An 18,459-nucleotide genomic window follows, 5' to 3' on the forward strand; every position below is an offset into this window, starting at 1 on the left:
AAAAAAAAATCTTGTTGGGGATATGTGTGTGGAACTGACTTTTGAAGATGAGTTTTAAAAAAACCCAACCCATTGTAGTTACATATAGTTTGGCTATGCAAATGAAATATTAGACATGGCAAGAGTTTAAGAGCAAGCAGCAAGAGGGAAGGGGAGTCTTCAATATTGGCAAAAGGCTGAAAGCAGGCAAATGGAGAATTGCAGCAAATGTTTCTGAAATCATTCCACAATAAAGCTGAAGTTGCATGTAGATTTAATTGTACACAATTTTTAAGTCCTGAAGACTGATGTATCAGATGTTCAGCTGACATAAGACTTTTGTGGTATAAACAGAACTTAAATACTTTTGGCGATGGCAGGGACAGGTTTTGAGGAAGAGTTGGAGAGAAGGGCTGGTTTTGAGGTCCTGAGATGGATACAGTTGTTGGGGGAACAAGTTTCTTTCTTCTTTACTTTCATTCTCCCAGGGTATCTGAATCCATCCCTTGCCATTTCCTCAGAATGTGTATTAATTATTTTTCCACCAGGCACCTGCTTACCTCCACTCCTATGTTGTCTTTGTAAGCACAAGCTCTGGCACTGTCCTGTACTACTGAGAAGAAGGACATGGCTGGCTCTTATTAGAGGGAGAGGAAGGGCTGATCCCAAAGGGAGCTGTGGAGAAGAAAACTTTCGTGTCCCTACTGCTGCCAGAGTTTGGGGGCAGGAATTGCTTTGGTGTGTCACAGCTGCCTCTTGAGGTGAAGACTCCAGTGTGTGTTCAGTCCTCTCTCTTGGTGAGAACAAGAGGCGATGACTGTCATGGAGTAATCTGGAACTGCTGACTGTTGTCTTCTCCAGCACAGATAGGATGAGAGTGGCTTGTGGTGCCAAACTATGTCATACCTCTAATGCTTTCAGGCACTTCTGGTGTGACAGATCCCTTGCTAAAGTCTGAATGCTAGTTACTGATCTAATGGCCTTTTTCGGCTCAGGACTCTGGTGTACTAGAAAATGGTGAATATCAGTAAATACGTCTTCCAGGTGATGGCAGGAAAAAAAGCTAAGGATCAGCCTTGCTCTTGTTTGAAAATCTGTTTCCAAGAGTTTGAGTCCCTTCTCCTAGCCCTGAGGCAAGTGCCCGTTGGTCAGCAGACTGGATTGGTTTATCATTTAGAGGTTGACTGGGCATTGCAATGATGTGTCATGCTCAGTTACACCTTGTGATTTGTTGAATAAAGCAACTGAAAAATCCCACAGCTTTTCCCTCCCCCTGCCTCCAAGTGAATGGCTTTGAATATAAAAATAAATTATCAGTATGATAACTGCCTTCCTCTTTATCCCTCATAATATATGCTCAAGTGTTGCAGTGTTTTCTCTTTCTCTAGCTCCCTCTGTTCCTCCTCCCCCCCGCCTCGCCCCCCCCCCCAAGAATCTGGATTTAATAAATTGCTGGTGTTCTTGCTTCCTTTATTCAGATGAAGGTCTAATCTGCAGCGAAGACAGACATGTAAAATTTCTGGGACATAAAATCAAAACTTCTCAAATTTGTTTTTGTTTATTCCTTTTAGTTACTTAATGAAAAGTGCTCACTGAGTTTAGGGGTTCAGGGATCAGACTGTGCTAGATTTTTTTTTTTTTTTAAGTCTCTTGACATTTAAATTTAACTAGAAGAATTACCCTTTTTGACAGCTCAAGACTTTTTTTTTTTTTTTTTTCCATGCATACTTGCATAACACACTTCAGGTCTTTCAGACAAGATGCAAATTCAAGGTCCTGACCACCTGTGGTCATTAAAGACTTCATGGCACTTTTCTTTTTGCAAGAGGAGGAAAGTTAATGCCAATGACCTGGCCAAATTCCAGCTTCAGTAATTACATTCTGCCTTCCTAAAAATCTTTGCTGTTTTCAAATGGAAAATCTACTCTTCATTTTCTTCCCAAAAATACTGTCTGGTGATGCTGAGTGCTGTAAAGACCTTCAGTGGGGACCAGACAGGTTTAAGCATAGACTCAGGCAGTCACCATTTGCTTAGCTCTCTACAGAGCAGTCGACCTTGGGCTAAACACTTGCACGCACACAAATAGCTAAAAGGAGTTCTGCGTAATTCATAGTTGAAGTTTGAATCTCAGCATGTAATAGCTTCTTTCATGATGAAAGCATTTTGTACTTCAGAGGATTTTTACTATTTGTCTCCTGTTTCTTTATGAAGAGTTTAAAGTACTTTTAAGAATGTTTGCTCCTCTTTTCTGTAAAGTTTATATTTTCCTTTTTTTTCCTTATGGCCAGAAAAGGAAGAAAAGAATATTTAGGAAATATTTAGAAATCTAATAGTGCTACTTGGTCTGTTTCTTCCAGTTCTTGGTCATGTGATCAATATAATCATGAAGCACCAAATCCCATTCTTGTATTGTCCCTGTATATTCACCAATGCTAAAATAAGAATTGTTGTTCTTCAGTGTTTCTCACCAGTGTACTTCCTTCCACCAGCTTGTTGCTATTTAGTATACATGTATTTTGATACAGCGTTTTGTGGAGGCTTACTTTTGTGGGTAGGGAAAGGACAAGAGTGTAAGGGGGTGACAAAATTGCTTCATTCAATTCAGCTTTGCATTTAAAGGCAGGCCTAAGTGAGCAGCAGAAAGGTATCTCATTTAAAATCAAATTAATTCATATGTTGGATATCTTTTGAGCTATGTAGCTAATGATTAGGCAGTGAAACATTTGCACAAGAGTATAGCTGTGTAGCTCTCATGAGCAGAGAACTGGGGAGAAGTTCACATGGTGTGCTGGGATGTGCCAAGGGGAGTACAGTTCATCTGAAGAACTCAATAAATGTTTAAGAACTTCTCTAACCCAGTTGGTCTAGTTTGTTTTGCCGTTTTGCTAATGAATTCCCTGTACGCTGTAGCCTTATAAATAAAACCAGCTTCACCATAAGCTGAAACTAGCTCTCTACTTAAAACCACATACTACAATAAAAATTGAAAGTAATACGCCAGGAATAATCTAAAGTTTGTACTCTTGTGTGTGCTCAGTGGAACCTACTGGAATGTTTGAAGACTGCATCTGTTTCACTGTATTAAAAAAAAAAAAAAAATCCAATCTAAAAATAAGAGAAGAAGCAGCAAATTGTCAAATTCTGCAATGCTGGTATAATGATTGCTGGACATATGTATTCAAAAATACACATGTCATTTCTCAGCATGATCATGGGAAGACATAATGTTTTATTGCCATGACTGCAGTTTTGTTAAATAAAACTTGCAAAACACAACACCACAAACTTTGAAAATGCAGCTTTAGCATTGTTCTGTGTTCAATAATTAAATACAAGAAGTTGCCTTCTTGACTTTCAAATCATACTTTTGCCATGTCCAAAATGAAACACAACTGCAGGGTACTAATAAAAGTAGGCATGACTAGGCAAGGTAATTTCCTTCTGCATTAATCTTAAATTCTTCAAGAGTCATCAGAGTTTTATTTCACTGGTTCTGGTTTAAATGGCTGAGTTTAACAACACATTAAAACCTGCACTGGGGAGATCGATTTCAAACAAATGCTCCCTTTGCAGTTGTGCCTGTATGAAGAAAAATAATCTGCTGATCAGAAATTCAGTGTACTTTAAACAGCATTTGAAGGAGCCAAGTGACTCTTGTGTATGTTTTTATAGGGCTGGATGCTTGATGTCCACTTGTTTTGTTAAGAACAGTTTAATTTTAACAGCAAGCATTCAGGACAGCGTTTCCTTCTGCTCCGAGACTCACTGAGCACAGAATGGATGAGTAGCTGTCAGGGAGCAGGTTGCAAGTAACCACAACCAAAGTCCTGCTGTGCAGTAGATCACTCATAAGGAATTTTTTTTTTTCTCCTAAGTGACAGTGTCTAGCTCAGATCCCTAAGAAATCAAACACCCTTTCAATCTGATTTGCAAATTTACGATTCTTCCCCTTCTGGGCTCCCTTTTGCTGGAGAGTGATGGGATAGAAAGGGCCCCAATTTAATTTCATAAATTAAGGAAAACTGTTAAATGGGCTCTTCTCCATGCCCAGCCTCTGCGTTACAGAGGAGATGACCTTATTTATGCTACAGTTGAAAAAAATAAGGCAAGGTAAGATTGTGTTATGCAACCCTTGTTCGTTTCTGCTAATCCTAACAAGGATAAATGCATATCCTAGTCAATGGAAAGGGGAACAAGACAATCCTGTGGTATGACTGTGGGCATTGTCTTATGCCTTGGCATTTGGAGATTATTTAGGTAATGAAAGCAATAGATAAGAATGAATTATTGTAACAGCAATCACACTTCCATTTAAATAGTTCTAATGAAATTTTGCAACTATTTATATGGGGTAAATGTAATCACAATCTAGACTTCCTGATTTCTAAATTGTGTTATCTGATGTCTGGAAGCAACATTTGAACCAAGCAGCCTAAACATAATTAAACTTGACTTCTGTACTTAGTAGCATATATATAATTTCCTGTTTATGTTTAATTTTCAATGATTTTTTTTTTTAGCTGACATTAATACAGAAGTATTCGAGTATTTTGGGGGGAGACTAAAATAGCTCTTGCTGACTTTTATGTTGCCTTTTTGGCCTTGACCAAGCTAATTTGGTGGCTGGTGGTTCTTATGTGGGTAGGTACTTCTGTGACAACAATGTAGATATGCCATCATCAGAGCCGTTTTTCATCAAAAGGTATGGGATAAAACTTATACAGATCTCATGCTTGGGAGGAGCTCGAAGTCTGGTCTGGGAGGCTTTTTTTTCTGTCTGTCTGTCTTCAGGTTTGTATTTCATGGATTAGTCGCTCTGCTCCAGGGCTTCCAAGTGTTGTATGTTTTATCAATCACAGGCATCCCTGCTCACCTTGTGCATTCAGCTGGCTACGGGCAAAGTCTGTTTACTTTGGCTAGTTTCTCACAGGTTAGTAAAAGGTCAATTTTGCAAGCAACAATCAGGTGGCCTTATATTTCTCTTCTGGATTCCCCACCATATTAGACATACTTGTCTTTTTCTTTCTAACTTGGAAGTAGCAGAATTATTGGAAGAAGGAAGAAGAGAAAGTTCTTCAGGGTCTACCAGATGCTATTCCTAGCTCTTATCCACCATCAGAACTGACTATTTACCTACCATCTGCACCAGATACCTTAGCAATAATCCTACTTTAGTTAACCAAAATGTGCCTATGTTCCCACCAGCTTCTCCCTTCGTTCTGACAGCAGCAAGCATTGCCCCTGCCAGCCTTTCTCATCCTTAGCAGTTGGAGCTGCTAATTTTTCAGTAACTACAATAAGTCGTCAGTGATTATTTTCAGACAACTTTCAGATATACATATTAGGTAATTAAATTTGCAATAAGCGTCATTCTGTTAGTTGCATGTTTAACATCAGCATCTTTCCTTGTCCTTCTGTATTAAGCCTTTTCTAAACTGATGTGTCAATAACTAATTTTTTCCAGCTGTTCTAGATCAACAGTTATTTTCTGAGCTGTGATGTAAAAAAAAATATGCACTTACCTCATTTATACTCTATACAAAGGAAATGTAGCACCTTCAGGAGTCACTTTATTGTACTCAGGTGTCATAGTCTAGCTTCTAAAATTACTTTTCTCCTTTAGTACCACATAACACTTAAAGATATAAGATATATGCTTGTATTGCTTCTATTTTGGGCCTTTTGAATCTGTCAAGGTGCAAGATCAAGAAACCTTTAACGCAGAAAAGAGTCTTAGATTATTAAGAAACTATCTTGTGCCCAGAAAATCTACTAATTGGAAGTAATAAAGTTTCAAAAAATATAGAAATCTTCCCTCTTATCTGTCATTTTTTTCTCTTCAAATACTTTCCTAAGAAGGAAATTGTTCTTATTGGGGTTTGAGTGGATCAGAGCTCAATTCTTTCAAAAGGCTGTTTCTGAGGTGTTTCGCTCTTTGGGTTTCCTGGTATAGAACTCTGAGGGTATTCTTACTTAATTCTCAGGTCTTATCTCCCAAATGTGAGACTTTAACCGTTGTCCAGGCAGAGACTATTCATATATCACCATTTTTAGTGTTGGACTTGGTAGTGTTAGGTTAACAGTTGGACTTGGTCTTAAGGGTCTTTTCCAACCTAAACGATTCCATGATTCACCAGGATTCTTGCAAGTTGCCCTGCATGCTTCTGCCATTCCCCCTTAAGTTTCATAGTAGAAGCAGTAACACAGCGTTATCAAAAAATTTGTTTCTTCAGCCTTTCTTACTACAGAATTTTACAGAATAGATAAAATTCCAGCTCACAATAATTGGAACTGAAGAAGCTTTCCTTGATGAGAAAGAGAAGGTGGGGGGTAACTTCTAGGTACTAGGGATTCAAGCCAGACCCCTGAATAAATAATCTTCAGAGAGTGTTCTGTGTATCATGCATTCTTTTTGTCCCAAAAAGGGAAAGCAAAATAATAATTGTCTCCCTCTTGACTATGACTATTTGTGAAAAGCAAACTTAATCTGTTTTTCCTTTACCCCATAGTTCCTAAAACAGTGCCTACTAACACATGCTTGGTAAAACCTGGGATGATCCTAGTAACGTATTTTCAGCAGTGGCAGTGGTATGCCCTAAAGATGTAAGTCTTTCTCCTCTGTGGCAAGCTTATGGACTTAAGTAGCAACCACAGTACAAATTTCTTTTCAGCTGTCAGTGAGGACTCCCTTAGGTGCAACAAAAAAGGTGGGAACAGGTAACTAGGCATTTGGCAGAATGAAAGCGTAAAACAGTTTTTTGCTCTTGGTTTGCTATGTTCTAGAATGATATTCCTTATTGTACATGTGTGTTGTGGATGTTCTAGAGGACTTTCTCTGCCTGGAATATGTAACATAGGATGCTACACACGTTTACCTATAGAAAGTACCTATCATGACTGAAAAAGAAAGTGACCATATATTTCAAGACTGTGTTGTAATACACACGTATCAGGGAGCAGAGCTCATGTAGTGTGTGCAATCTCAAGCCTTGCACTTCCTGATTGTGAGTTCTTCCCAGTGCAGCCTTAATGGCAAGCGCTGCATCCCTGCCAGATTTCAACTTGCTCACCCAAATGGGCTCAGACTTCTCTCATGTGGCCCTTTTGATGTAATCACACATAAAGTGATCCCTGTGTTTAAAACAAAACAACTTTGAAATGAATATTGCAGCAGAGCCAATTTCTTTCAACAAATCAACAAACTAGACTTGGAGTAAAATGTCTGCTATCAAATGACTAAGCCCCACTTTTGGGAGTTTACAACACAAGTTCTGAGCACACTTAAAATGGAACAGTGACAAGGTGATTACATGCAGTCTTAATGTCTTCCTCAGGATGGGAAATAGAACATAATAGATTTTTGTGCAGAAAGGTGCTGAATGTCCTAGTTGTTCCATGTTAATATAATTTAAAGATACATATGTGCAGAGAACTGTCCCAAAGGAAAAATTCTTTATGAAGATAGTTTGCTTTGTGGTACATGTTTAGTGTGCAGAGGAAGAAATTCCTTTTTCTCTTTTTCATCTACCAGCTAAAATAAAAGAATGCAAAACTTTAGAGTGACTTTTTTTTTTAAATACTGCTGTTATTAGATTTGCCTAACCTTACAAGATGAGCTTACAAAGGAAGCATAGTTACCATTGCCATAGAATTTATTGATTATGAAAAAAACAACCTAACAAAACCCCCGAACTTTTACTCTTCTTGTTGCTATATGTTTTTGTGATTGCCTTGCTTTGAAGTATTATGAAAACTCCCATGATGATATAAGCCCTTATTTCCAAAGGTTTCCAAAGGAAGCCCTATGACATAACAGAATTAACATGAAGTTAGTCAGCCACAAGAGATTCAAGGTGAGGTTTAAAGTGCTTCCAAGTCCTCTGTATAGCCTACACAGTTAGTTGTGTGTTTGGACCTGCAGGTATACGTGCCCTTAAAGGGTCACAGTATAGCTGTTATGACACTGGATGTAGCAATACCTGACATCTAGGGGCCTCATTTGCGACATGAAACCTCTACTTTGGCTTCTCTGACTGATAGAGATTTACTGATAGTGTAAACCATCAGATTTACTGATCTCTTTTATGCAAAGACACTTATAAGGTGACTATCTAAATTAGTCAATAAATCATGACTACAAGAGGTATTGAAGCACTGCATTAATTTTTCAGAACTTGAACATCTACCTCTATGTGATCTTTATAACCTTAAGTTATCTTTTGGTGTTTGGTCCTTGGTGTGGTTTCTTTACAAAAAGCAAAACAGGATATTCCTTTCCTGAAAGGAATTTCTGTCCACTGGTATGAGGTCTTCAGTAGAAGGAGCATCGGTCAGACTGGCAGAGACTTGAACCTACATCAGGTTCAAACCCATACCTCTTTTTTTCAGCAAGAAGCCTCACTATCTTATACTATATCTAGGTTGCTCTTCCCCTCCTTCTTTGCAGAAAAGATGTGTTGGCCTGAAGGGAACAAGCAGGACTCCTGGCTGGGGCACTCTGCTAGGAATGGGAAATCTGTGCTCTGCTTCTTGGTCGAGTGACTATTTGTGTTTTACCTGTTAACTGTTTCATACAAAGTGCATGAAATCTCATTCATAAAAGCAGCTTCCTGGTGGGCTAATAGGAATACATGGTTGTTCAGTGCTCAAGAATAAGATTCTTCTGGGTGTATTTAGAAGCAGAACAAGAGACTAAGACTCCATAGTCCAATGAATGTTGTGAAGAGATACCTGAACTACAGGCTAAAAAAATGAAACCGTATTATCTGTGGCTACCCTGGCTGTGCTCATCATCACATCTCAAGAAAGCTAATATGGTTAGACTGTTTCTGGTATCTGAGACGCCCTGGGAACCTTATGGGCTACTGCTGGCTTAAGTGTAGGTTGTGTCAAAGTGTAGATTCTTTGTGCTGTTTCATACAGTCTTGGACCATTCAACATATTTGCATGTGGCCAGAAGATGTACTATAGGAAATCTGCATGTTTCTGAAGCGGCAGCTGGAGACCAGACAAAATACTCTAGGAGTCCTACAAAAGTACTTGTAACGGGATGCAACTGAATGCCATTCCTGGGCATGGCTTTGGACATCTATGGAATTAGGCAAGCATCTAGAGGCTGGTACTGTTGGATTTCTGAATGTGAATCTGCCCAGTCCCAGACTAGCCTATCAAGTATGCGTGCATGATTCCACTAAAGCGGAAGGGAAAGCATAGGCTGGGGTTACTGGCAGATGGCTGAGCTGCCCCCTGGGGAGGTAGGAGGCATGCATTTGAACCTCGTCAGACAGCAGAGGAAAAATTGATACCTTACCACAATTTAATAACACACTTGAGCGTCCGCTCAAAAGTGCCTATTGGGAGCGTCTGAGTTGCAGAACAGATGCTCTCCATGGTGCAACTTGCAGTCTTACTCCCTGATTGTCTAAACTGAATCCTTCTGGATTGACTGTGAACTTAAGGTTCTCTCCAAGGGGACCCTGCTGAAGACCTCACTCCAACCTCCAGTCTGAACACAGCCACACATGTGTCTGCATGCCAGCAGGCACAGGGGAGTGTTGTTTTGCAGCGCATGTGCAGCTAAAATGCTTAAATTAAGATACCTGTGGAGTTCTGTTGTGCTGCACCCTAATATTTTCTTGTCTGTGAATATGCATACCTAGGTGGCTTATAGACAGATCAAACACTATTTTTTTAACCTAGTCTATGCTCAACTTACATTGTAATGTCTTAGTGCACAGAGCATTCAGGTTACCCTCCTTCTTCAATACTTCAGTGTAACAGAATCATAACGTAGTTTGAAGTTCAGTTCATAGAGCAAAAAAGTTATTTTCAACATGTTGTTGGTGTGTGCTTTGCTCCAAACTACTCAGCTTTGAGTTCTTTGGAGCACAGTTAAATCTTTGCTACATGTATGGAAAAGACTTTACATGACGAAGACTCCTGTATCCCTGGCATTTGGGTGCTATTTTGAAATAGAAAGTAATGATATTGTAGTTACAGTTTTTCAGTGAGTATGGGAAGGAATAATAAAGCTGCATTGTAGATTTACAGTAAAATTAATCTTAAAAATTTAAGAAATGTGACACATACAAATACAGTTTTCTCAAGCTGAAATCATATCATTTGTATATGTTCTCAGGATGACCCCTTTTTGTATTTTTTTTTTTTAAATCAAAGGTGGAAATTATGATAAAGTAAGCTTCAAATGTCTTATGGGGTTTTTTTTAGCTCCCTAGTACTGTATGAACCACTCATTCAGTAATAGCTATAAATACATAGTGGCAGACAAACTATACAAATGAACTCATATACATATACACATATGAGAATGAAAGAGGTTTTTGCACTGGTTAAAGTGGAAAAAGGAACATTTTCCCACCGTGATATCAAAATACAGCTTGATTGAAGATATGCACAGGCGTACAAGCACACACAATTACTGCTTGAGCTTATGAAAATGTAGCTCTTAATATCTGTTCTAACCTCCATTAGGAATATTATAGAGCTGCAGTCTGCATCTATATTGGTTATTTAACAGTGATAGTGCATATTGTAATTGATCTAGATAAAGATGTTAGCATAAAGTATGGCAGATGTGCTTAAACCTTATGTCCCTATGTAGTCATATTGGCCAATGATGGCTTAATTTTTCTTTGAGATAAAATGTGCGGCTCCACGTTGTAGCTTGGTTTGTCTTTTAAAAGCAAAATTCCTGTGCATCTTCATTTAAAGTGACAGAGTTTTTATCAAAGAATACAGATAATTAAGTGCTGAAACTGAAAACCATATCCGAGTGAAGAATTCTGCTGATTTTGTGTGCGTGATTGTTTACAGATTTCATTCTCCATTTGCTCCCAAAGAATATACTTAAACACTCAATCAATGAATAACCTACAGCAGTTTGTTGTAGATTCAATAATGGGGAATGGTGCATTGTACCAGGATAGTCAGATATACCCATAGGGAGTGTCAGTGGTCAAAATGCTTCCATTGCCAGAAGGTAGTCTGAAAATGGTCTAGAAATTCAATACAGCATTGACCCTACGTTGTATACATGATCTGCAGTCAGTTTCTCAAGCTTACTTGAAGTTTAAAAAAGTCTTTTTTAATTCTAGGATTCAGAAAATATATATATATATATAAATATGTATTCTGGATTAAAACTATTTTTCTTTCTCTAAAGTTGTAAGTTTAAAAGGTGCTTTGTGGTCCATCTCCCCCCCCCCCCCCCCATATATGTACTTTGTTTTGTACTTTGTTTTGTTTTAGCACAAACAGATTTTATGACAGTGAGGTTTCTGAAAATACAATCTTAGAAAACTTACACACAGCCCACCCCCTCCATTGTCAGATATCTCTACCTGGTCTGCCTCTGACATCAAATGTGTTTGAAATGCATAGTGATGCTAAATTACAGACAGTATGTATGTTGCTAAACTTACTGAAAAGCTTTAGCTCCTGTTGATATGAGAAACTGTCTTGAGTTATGAAGTTCACAACTCTGTCCTTTAATGTAGAAGTTCATTTAAATATTTAAAATTGAAACAAAAATTATGAAAGACATTTTTTAATATAAATTGAAGACTATATTTCTTAATTGGTTTACCACAGTACACAGAATTACAAATGTTTTTTATTGTATAAAAGAACACTAAACGCATTTCCACCTATGCATATTTCATTCTCTGTTCTTGTTTTTAATTTTTTTTAGAGTGGGAGTAATAAATTTCTGAATAATCCTACCTGGTACCCTGCTTACTCACAATGCCCAAATGGATCCTGTGCTGCGACTTCTTGGATGGAACAAAAACTTCCTGCTAATTAACACATCTCCACCTTGCTCCGGTCTACCAACCATTTTAGGTAAGTCAGACACTTCTATTCTGCAGAGTGTTTCTTATTTTCTAAATTGCCAGTGAAGGTCTTGCTAAACTAAAGCAAAAGTGTGCGTCACATTGCCCTGTGCTTCAGACTGATGCATATCAAAGTGAGCATTACTACTAAATACATAAAAAAACAGTCATTAGACTAAGCACCTTGAGTTATGCATATGACCATAAAGTGCGATTACACCACTTGCAATTTTTAATGTCAGGATTCATATGGCGTCACAGGCTGGTTTTCAGAAAAGAGCGCACAACTCTAGTGTTTGCTTCCCAAATGGAAGTCTAATTGTTCTATTAAAATAGCAGATATCAACTTTTTAGTTTAATTCAAATTTTAAAAAGATCTTTCTCCCTTGAGATTGTTTGCCATGATGAAATATTTCAACTGTATCTTATTTAACAGATGCAAATGTTTCATAAAAGCAGGAGAGCAAAATAACCTTTTAGATTTTTCTGAAGCCTAGAAGTGTTTTGTTTTGCCAGCTGTCTATGAAAGTTCAGTGCATAAAAGGTTAGGAGCCTGACTTTTTTCTGTCTTGTATATCTTTGAAAAATTGGTTTATGGCGAGTCATACATCATGTAGCTAAGACATATGGGAATAGTTAAAGATTAAGGTAAATAGACAAATTGAACTGCTTTTAAATCATTTTTCCCTGTTTCACTTTTATGAAAGAGCTTATGAACAAAAGTTGACATTAAGCAATCACAATAGGCTATTCTATATATTTTAGACAGTGGTAAAGACTTTAGTGTCAGAAAGTGTTGCATCACTGATGCTTATATCAATTTGATTGGTGTCCAAGTTTTAAAAATGTTACTTTGTCAAGTCATAACCTTTTCTGAGTCTTTCATTTGTCATTGTTTTAGTGATTATATCTTTTTAAAAAAGGGGGGAAAAAAAAAAGAAAAATGTCTGTGCATCAGGAATCATATAATAGTTCATAAGACTTTTCTTATCAAATGTTTGGATAAAATTAGCGCTTTTGTCTTTTTTACTTATGTAATACGATTGCTTAGATGTTTTGGTGTAAATGTTTCATTTTAAACACAAGATCAGCAATTTCACTCAAGAAAAGTATGTTAGAAATGTATTTTCATGAGATGTCAGAACACAGTTTGGCTAGCAGAGTCATAAATGAGAAGATTTTAGTCACACATAGTCACTATACTCTGGCTGTTATTGATAATAGTATTACCATGAGCTGGGGCCTTCCAGACCAAAAGAAAAAGTGTCAGCTGACAAAGCAAGGTAATTCAGAGTATGAACTTGATATAAGCAGAGAAGTGTTTTTGTTCTCATCTTAACTGGTCCAACAAAATATTCTGTAGACGCCAAATAACTGAGAGGGAATGAATCCGTTTTGCCTATTTGTGTTCTTTGAGTCTTTGACAGGAACTTAAGGAATGAGAAAAAATAGGAGTTTGCACTAAAAATGCCATCCATGATTTAAAGTGTTGTTTCCTTTACTTTGTGATTTCAGAGCAATTATTTGTGTTGTCATTCTGAAGGGCTGGGAGCTGGGGTGGGTGTTCAAGATGTTGTTAAGATGAATTGACCATGTCTAAATATTTCTGTGTACTATAGGAAGCTTTAGGGGGAAAACAACCAAGCTACCAGTAGGAATTTTATTCAGATCCTTGGGGGCAGCTTGGCTAAGTGATCTTAAATTAAAACACCAGTTTCTTTCAAAATGGAGGCTAAATATAATGATTGTTGTCATGCTTTTACAACTGTTGTGCATAATGTGACTACACAGCTACATGAAGTTGTACTCCTTTACAATATTTTCTTGTTATTTGATGGTAGGGAGGTTGTTGCTACACATAACTTGTAGGCTTTGTATTTTTATTTGTCTAGTACTAGGCTCATAACTAATAGCTAATTGGTTTTATTTTTGCTGTATGTAGCGATACGAAAATACACTAGCAGTTTCTCTGATCATGTTAAAAATTGGTGGTCTATATCAATCTGTCTGTATATAAAACAAAAAAGTTCTGAATACCTATTCTTTTGTAGAAGGTGATTTTATTTCCAATGCAGATGAGGGACAAAAACATAGAAATACAATAAGATTTAATGCTGGGAATGCTCTTCTCTGTAGCAAGGTAATAATTGCTACAGTAATGCTTTGTAGCTATTTTAAATGGGTCACTTTATTGTTTTGAATTAGAGGATGTGTTTGGACCGTTCTTGTGCACTATGTAAAAACCAGGCACTGATTATTTTCAGTACCATGGGTTATCAGTGCAGCTTTTAGCCTCTGTGGTAGGAAAGCGCTTGTTTCCTGAAATCTATTGCTATCTTCCTTGCCTATCACATCAGCTAAAAATAAGGCAACTGAGCAAAACCCTACAATATTAAAATAATTCTTAGGTGAGTTATATTCCTTAAATTAATGGAGAAATGAGTCTTTTTTAATTTTCTAGATTAAATTTGGATATTAACATTGATTATTGAATTACATTGCAATGTTTTAAGTTAAAAAGATATATTAGCATGATTTTCTGGTAAGGCAACTTCTCTCTCCCTCTTTTTCTTAATACTGGCTATGGAAAGAGTGCCGGTAAGCTCAGCATGACATCCAAATGTAGCTCAGTTTAGGCAAGGGAGCTTTGACTTTTCAATCACAAGAGGGAGCTGTTGGAGCTAAAACTACTAGAAATGAGCACTTCCACATTGCCGTTTTAATCAATACTGCTCAGTTCTAAATGTTTAATGAAATACATTAACAATTATTAGTTTCCACCATCACACCCTGTGACTACCACTGACATGCATTTTCTAAGAGAAGTATGAAAACGATAATTAAAGTGAATAAACCTATACATTGGTAGTAATATATTTGACGTGTGTGTGGGAACAACAGCCAATCTTTTCTCCTTATGTTGGTGACAAGCTTAAATCTGCTTCAAAGCAAACAGTCTTGTCAAGCAGTGTAACATTACTTTCGTTATAGAAACCTTTGTTACTCATTTATGTTGTTGTGTATCAAAAGTCTGTGGGTCCAACTTTTCTAGTGGCTCTAGTAGGAAATTGAGCGCGCACATGAATGTCATATGGTGAAGAATGTCAGTTTATATGAAAATTGAAGAATTATCTGTTTTCCCCCTGTAGTTATGCACAAAGGCATCATTGTCAGTTGCCTTTCTTAGACCTTCCCTGCAGGCATGATCAGACTCAAGCAGACAGCTATTTTCCTTTAATTTTCCACAGCAAGCCAGTAATGCTTATGATTATTGTGAAGTCAGGAAAAGTTTAGTTTCATCAAGTGACATGTAGTGTTGCAATTAGTTACTTAAGCACTTATAAAATTTTCTACTATGGTGTCTAGCTTGTCAGATGCAGCTAAATATTAGCATCTCGTATTAAACAGGAGGGTAAAAACTCCTAGCAGAAAGCACAGCTGACAGCTCTCAACATGAGCTGAATGATCACTCACAATTGTAATCGATTCTGTAAGTACTGAACACAAACCCCCAGGCAATTGAGGAAAATAGGATGATGAAGGACTGCAAACTAATACGTTACACATCTTCATTGATTAGTCATTGATTAACCATTATTTTTCTGAATGACAAACAGCTAGTGGTAAAGTAACTGAAGCTGATGATTTATTTACATGTTAGACAGAAGATGACTTCTTTATTCAGCTGATTGTGAGCTAATGCGAAATCAGAAGACAGCAACAGTTTAAGAATAAAGGCAGGTTTATAATTTTTTTGACAGCATTCCTAGATTTAGAATGTTTTTACTGGAAAGAAATTTAACTAGACTTTCAACACAAGAAATTCAAATGAGGATCATCTACACGGTACCTGTAGTATAACTACATTTAAAGAGAAGATCATTTTATAGACTTGGTATTTACAAGAATATTGATCAGTGTTTATTGAACTTTTAATTTAATTCTCTGTTTTGTTCAGTGCCTTATTGGCAATTAAACACAGCTGCAGAAATGGCAGAAAAACGGTTTGCAATATACCTACTATCTTTATTATTCTGAAAATACCTCCAAACCCTAGCTTTGAATACCCCACGGAATTAGGAAACACATAATTAGGAAGCAGTCTATGCATTTGGAGATCAGTTTTTTCTTTAATATGTATCAAACATCTAATTATAATCAGCTCCTACCAATACAGTATGAAGTAAAACTGATTGCAGTGGAACGTGGCAGGAGGGTGGGGGTGGATTGAGGTTTCTGCCAGTCCAGTGGACTTGTGTTGAGAGTCCAGTTGACCTTTTCCCCTTCTGTTTTCTTTTTTACCGTCTTCCCCTGTCCTTCCCCCAAATAGGGAACAAATCTGTTCCTAGTCAATGTAGTGCTTAAATCAGTTTAAGGAAAGAGGCCTATGATACTGCCTGAGAGATTCCCTTGTACAGTCTACTTCAGCTATAAAAGTATTGTGGACAATGCCTGTTATTTATTAGCGATGAATCGTTAGAATTCTTTGCTTTTCTTTTTCATAGCATTAATTGTGATGAGATTTTGTAAGCATGTGGGTATGTTTCTTCATAGGAATTATGTTCTAAATTAACAGTAATTAATGTGTGCTTAATATAGAGTGCTAGTAATCTGTGATGTGTATTAACTAGTTATCAGAGAGAGTTTCAGTGAAAGATGTGTGCTTTCAGGAAATATGAATGTAGAATAACTGTTGAAGGGAAATTCATCACCATTGCTAGATTTAAAGGTTAATTATTGTATCACATAAATTAAGAAAAAGAAAGATGGCAGTATACCATAGAACTGCAGTTGAAGTGCAAATGTGCTTGCTACTACCTCTAATAACAGTTCTATTATTAGACATACAATTGTGCAATTCTGTTGTCTTCTGGTCTTAATAGTTTTCTAATTCTATAAATTAATATATTAAAATATCACTACACACTTGGCCAACTCTTTATACATCAAATTCCCTCCCCTCATTTTATGGTGAAAACTTATCATATACCTTTTATCTTCTGTATGTGTTTTTATGAGAGGCTTACTTACAAGTGGATAGCAACTGATACCCAATTGGTATCTTCTGAACTCATTTAGTATGAATCTCTGCTAAACTCTTAGCTTTGGTGTTGAAATGTTTGTCAACTGGCACTAAGCATGATCTTATTTTGGGGTTTGAGCATTTTTTTACATTAAAAACAATAAAACCCCATGCTCTATGCTTTCAGATTTGTAACTTGGTTGCCAAAGATCTCTGGGACAGTGGTGAGTTTATATGATTATTATTTTTGCCTTTCTGCCAACAGACTGAAGTTGAACCACTTTGCCCTTTGGGATATCCAGTTGTCCCCTACTTTCAGGACTGGATCAGACTGGGCAGCAGAAGCATTTTATGAGGCACCAAGTTGCTGCTTGCTAGGCAGTTTCATGTTATGAGCCCTGATAGTACATATTGGTTTGACGTGTCTTAATTATAAATCTCTACCTCCTCATGGCTAATCAGCCCTGTGCGTTTTTGAGGAACTTGCAGCACTCCTGCCCTCCCAAGTGCTGCCTCGTGCTGCACGCCGAGCATTTGCAACTGGACAGTGCTGATTGCTTTAACAAGTCTGAAAAATAACAAAAGAATAATTGCTCTTGCAGTAAAACCACAAGGAAAATACTCTAGGACAAGGCATGAAAAATACACAGTTCTATTCCTGTTACACCTGCAACTTCAATACCTATTTCTGAGTCCCTGTGTAAAAGTGAATAAGAAATCCAATGAATCCTTATCTAATTTTGTGTTTCATACTCTGTGTTACTCATTTAAACTGCCAATTAAGGGGACTATTCGCATGAGCAAGAGTGTGACGTGTCCTACTATGTAATGCCGATACATACTTCGTAATTGAAGAAAAGAAAGAAGTATTTTGGATTTTCCTTCTCATTCTTTTGAGTCCAGATACGTTATCGCAACTACACATGGAGCAGAATATGCTTCAGTGTCTTCAAGCATATTTAATATCTTTAAATTTTTAAATGAAAATGTAGCTGTCAATTTTAAACTAATTTGGATGGACAGCAATAAAATGCAAACCTCACTTCAAATTAGAATTTTCAGTGAGGATTTCTAATGGAAAGTAATTGCTGACAATAGGAAATGACAAATTACTAATTACTTAGTTCAATTAGACTTCTGTGCCTTTGGTCCTAAGTGGCAAGCATACAGCAAATCTTGCACTTTTATAACAATTAATGACACTAAAACTATTTAAACTGCCAACAGATGTGAGTAAGAAGACATGAATTGAAACTTACTTAATTTGCATACTATCCCAATTTTATATCAAGTAAATGGTGTTTAATTTTTATGTTACAATTAAATATCACTGGCATAGTGTAATTTCTGCAGAACTTTTCAGAATAAAATAGTTTTGCTGAAATGCAAGTGCTAATGCTTTTTCTTTTTTCCTCTTATCACAGCACTATTTATCTTAAAGTGACTCTAAAATATATAGGGGCAGTGAATGGAATATAATTTTTTTCAGAGCTTGTGCTAACAGTTTTCCTAAAGTGGAAATCTAGTGCATCAACTAGACTAGTGCAATGTGAGATTTCAAATTCTGCTTCTAATTTATGGGTCAATGCAAAACTTCATCCGGT

At 37.0% G+C, this 18,459-nt stretch overlaps 1 long non-coding RNA gene across 2 annotated transcripts in view; it reads left to right on the plus strand.

Annotated features, from left to right (window-relative positions):
- The window catches only part of LOC148052358 (uncharacterized), a 44,767-nt gene extending 26,534 nt beyond the window's left edge, over positions 1–18,233 (plus strand). For both annotated transcript variants that reach the window (XR_015699027.1, XR_015699029.1), the window contains exons 3-4: positions 11,691–11,842; positions 17,121–18,233. This is a non-coding gene — a long non-coding RNA (uncharacterized LOC148052358). The remainder of the gene's footprint in view (positions 1–11,690; positions 11,843–17,120) is intronic.
- The last annotated feature ends 226 nt before the right edge of the window (positions 18,234–18,459 follow it).

The sequence above is a fragment of the Nipponia nippon genome, unplaced genomic scaffold, assembly GCF_047370975.1.
Source record: "Nipponia nippon isolate SJK-2023a ecotype South Korea unplaced genomic scaffold, ASM4737097v1 scaffold_5, whole genome shotgun sequence".
NCBI classification, from domain to species: domain Eukaryota; kingdom Metazoa; phylum Chordata; class Aves; order Pelecaniformes; family Threskiornithidae; genus Nipponia; species Nipponia nippon.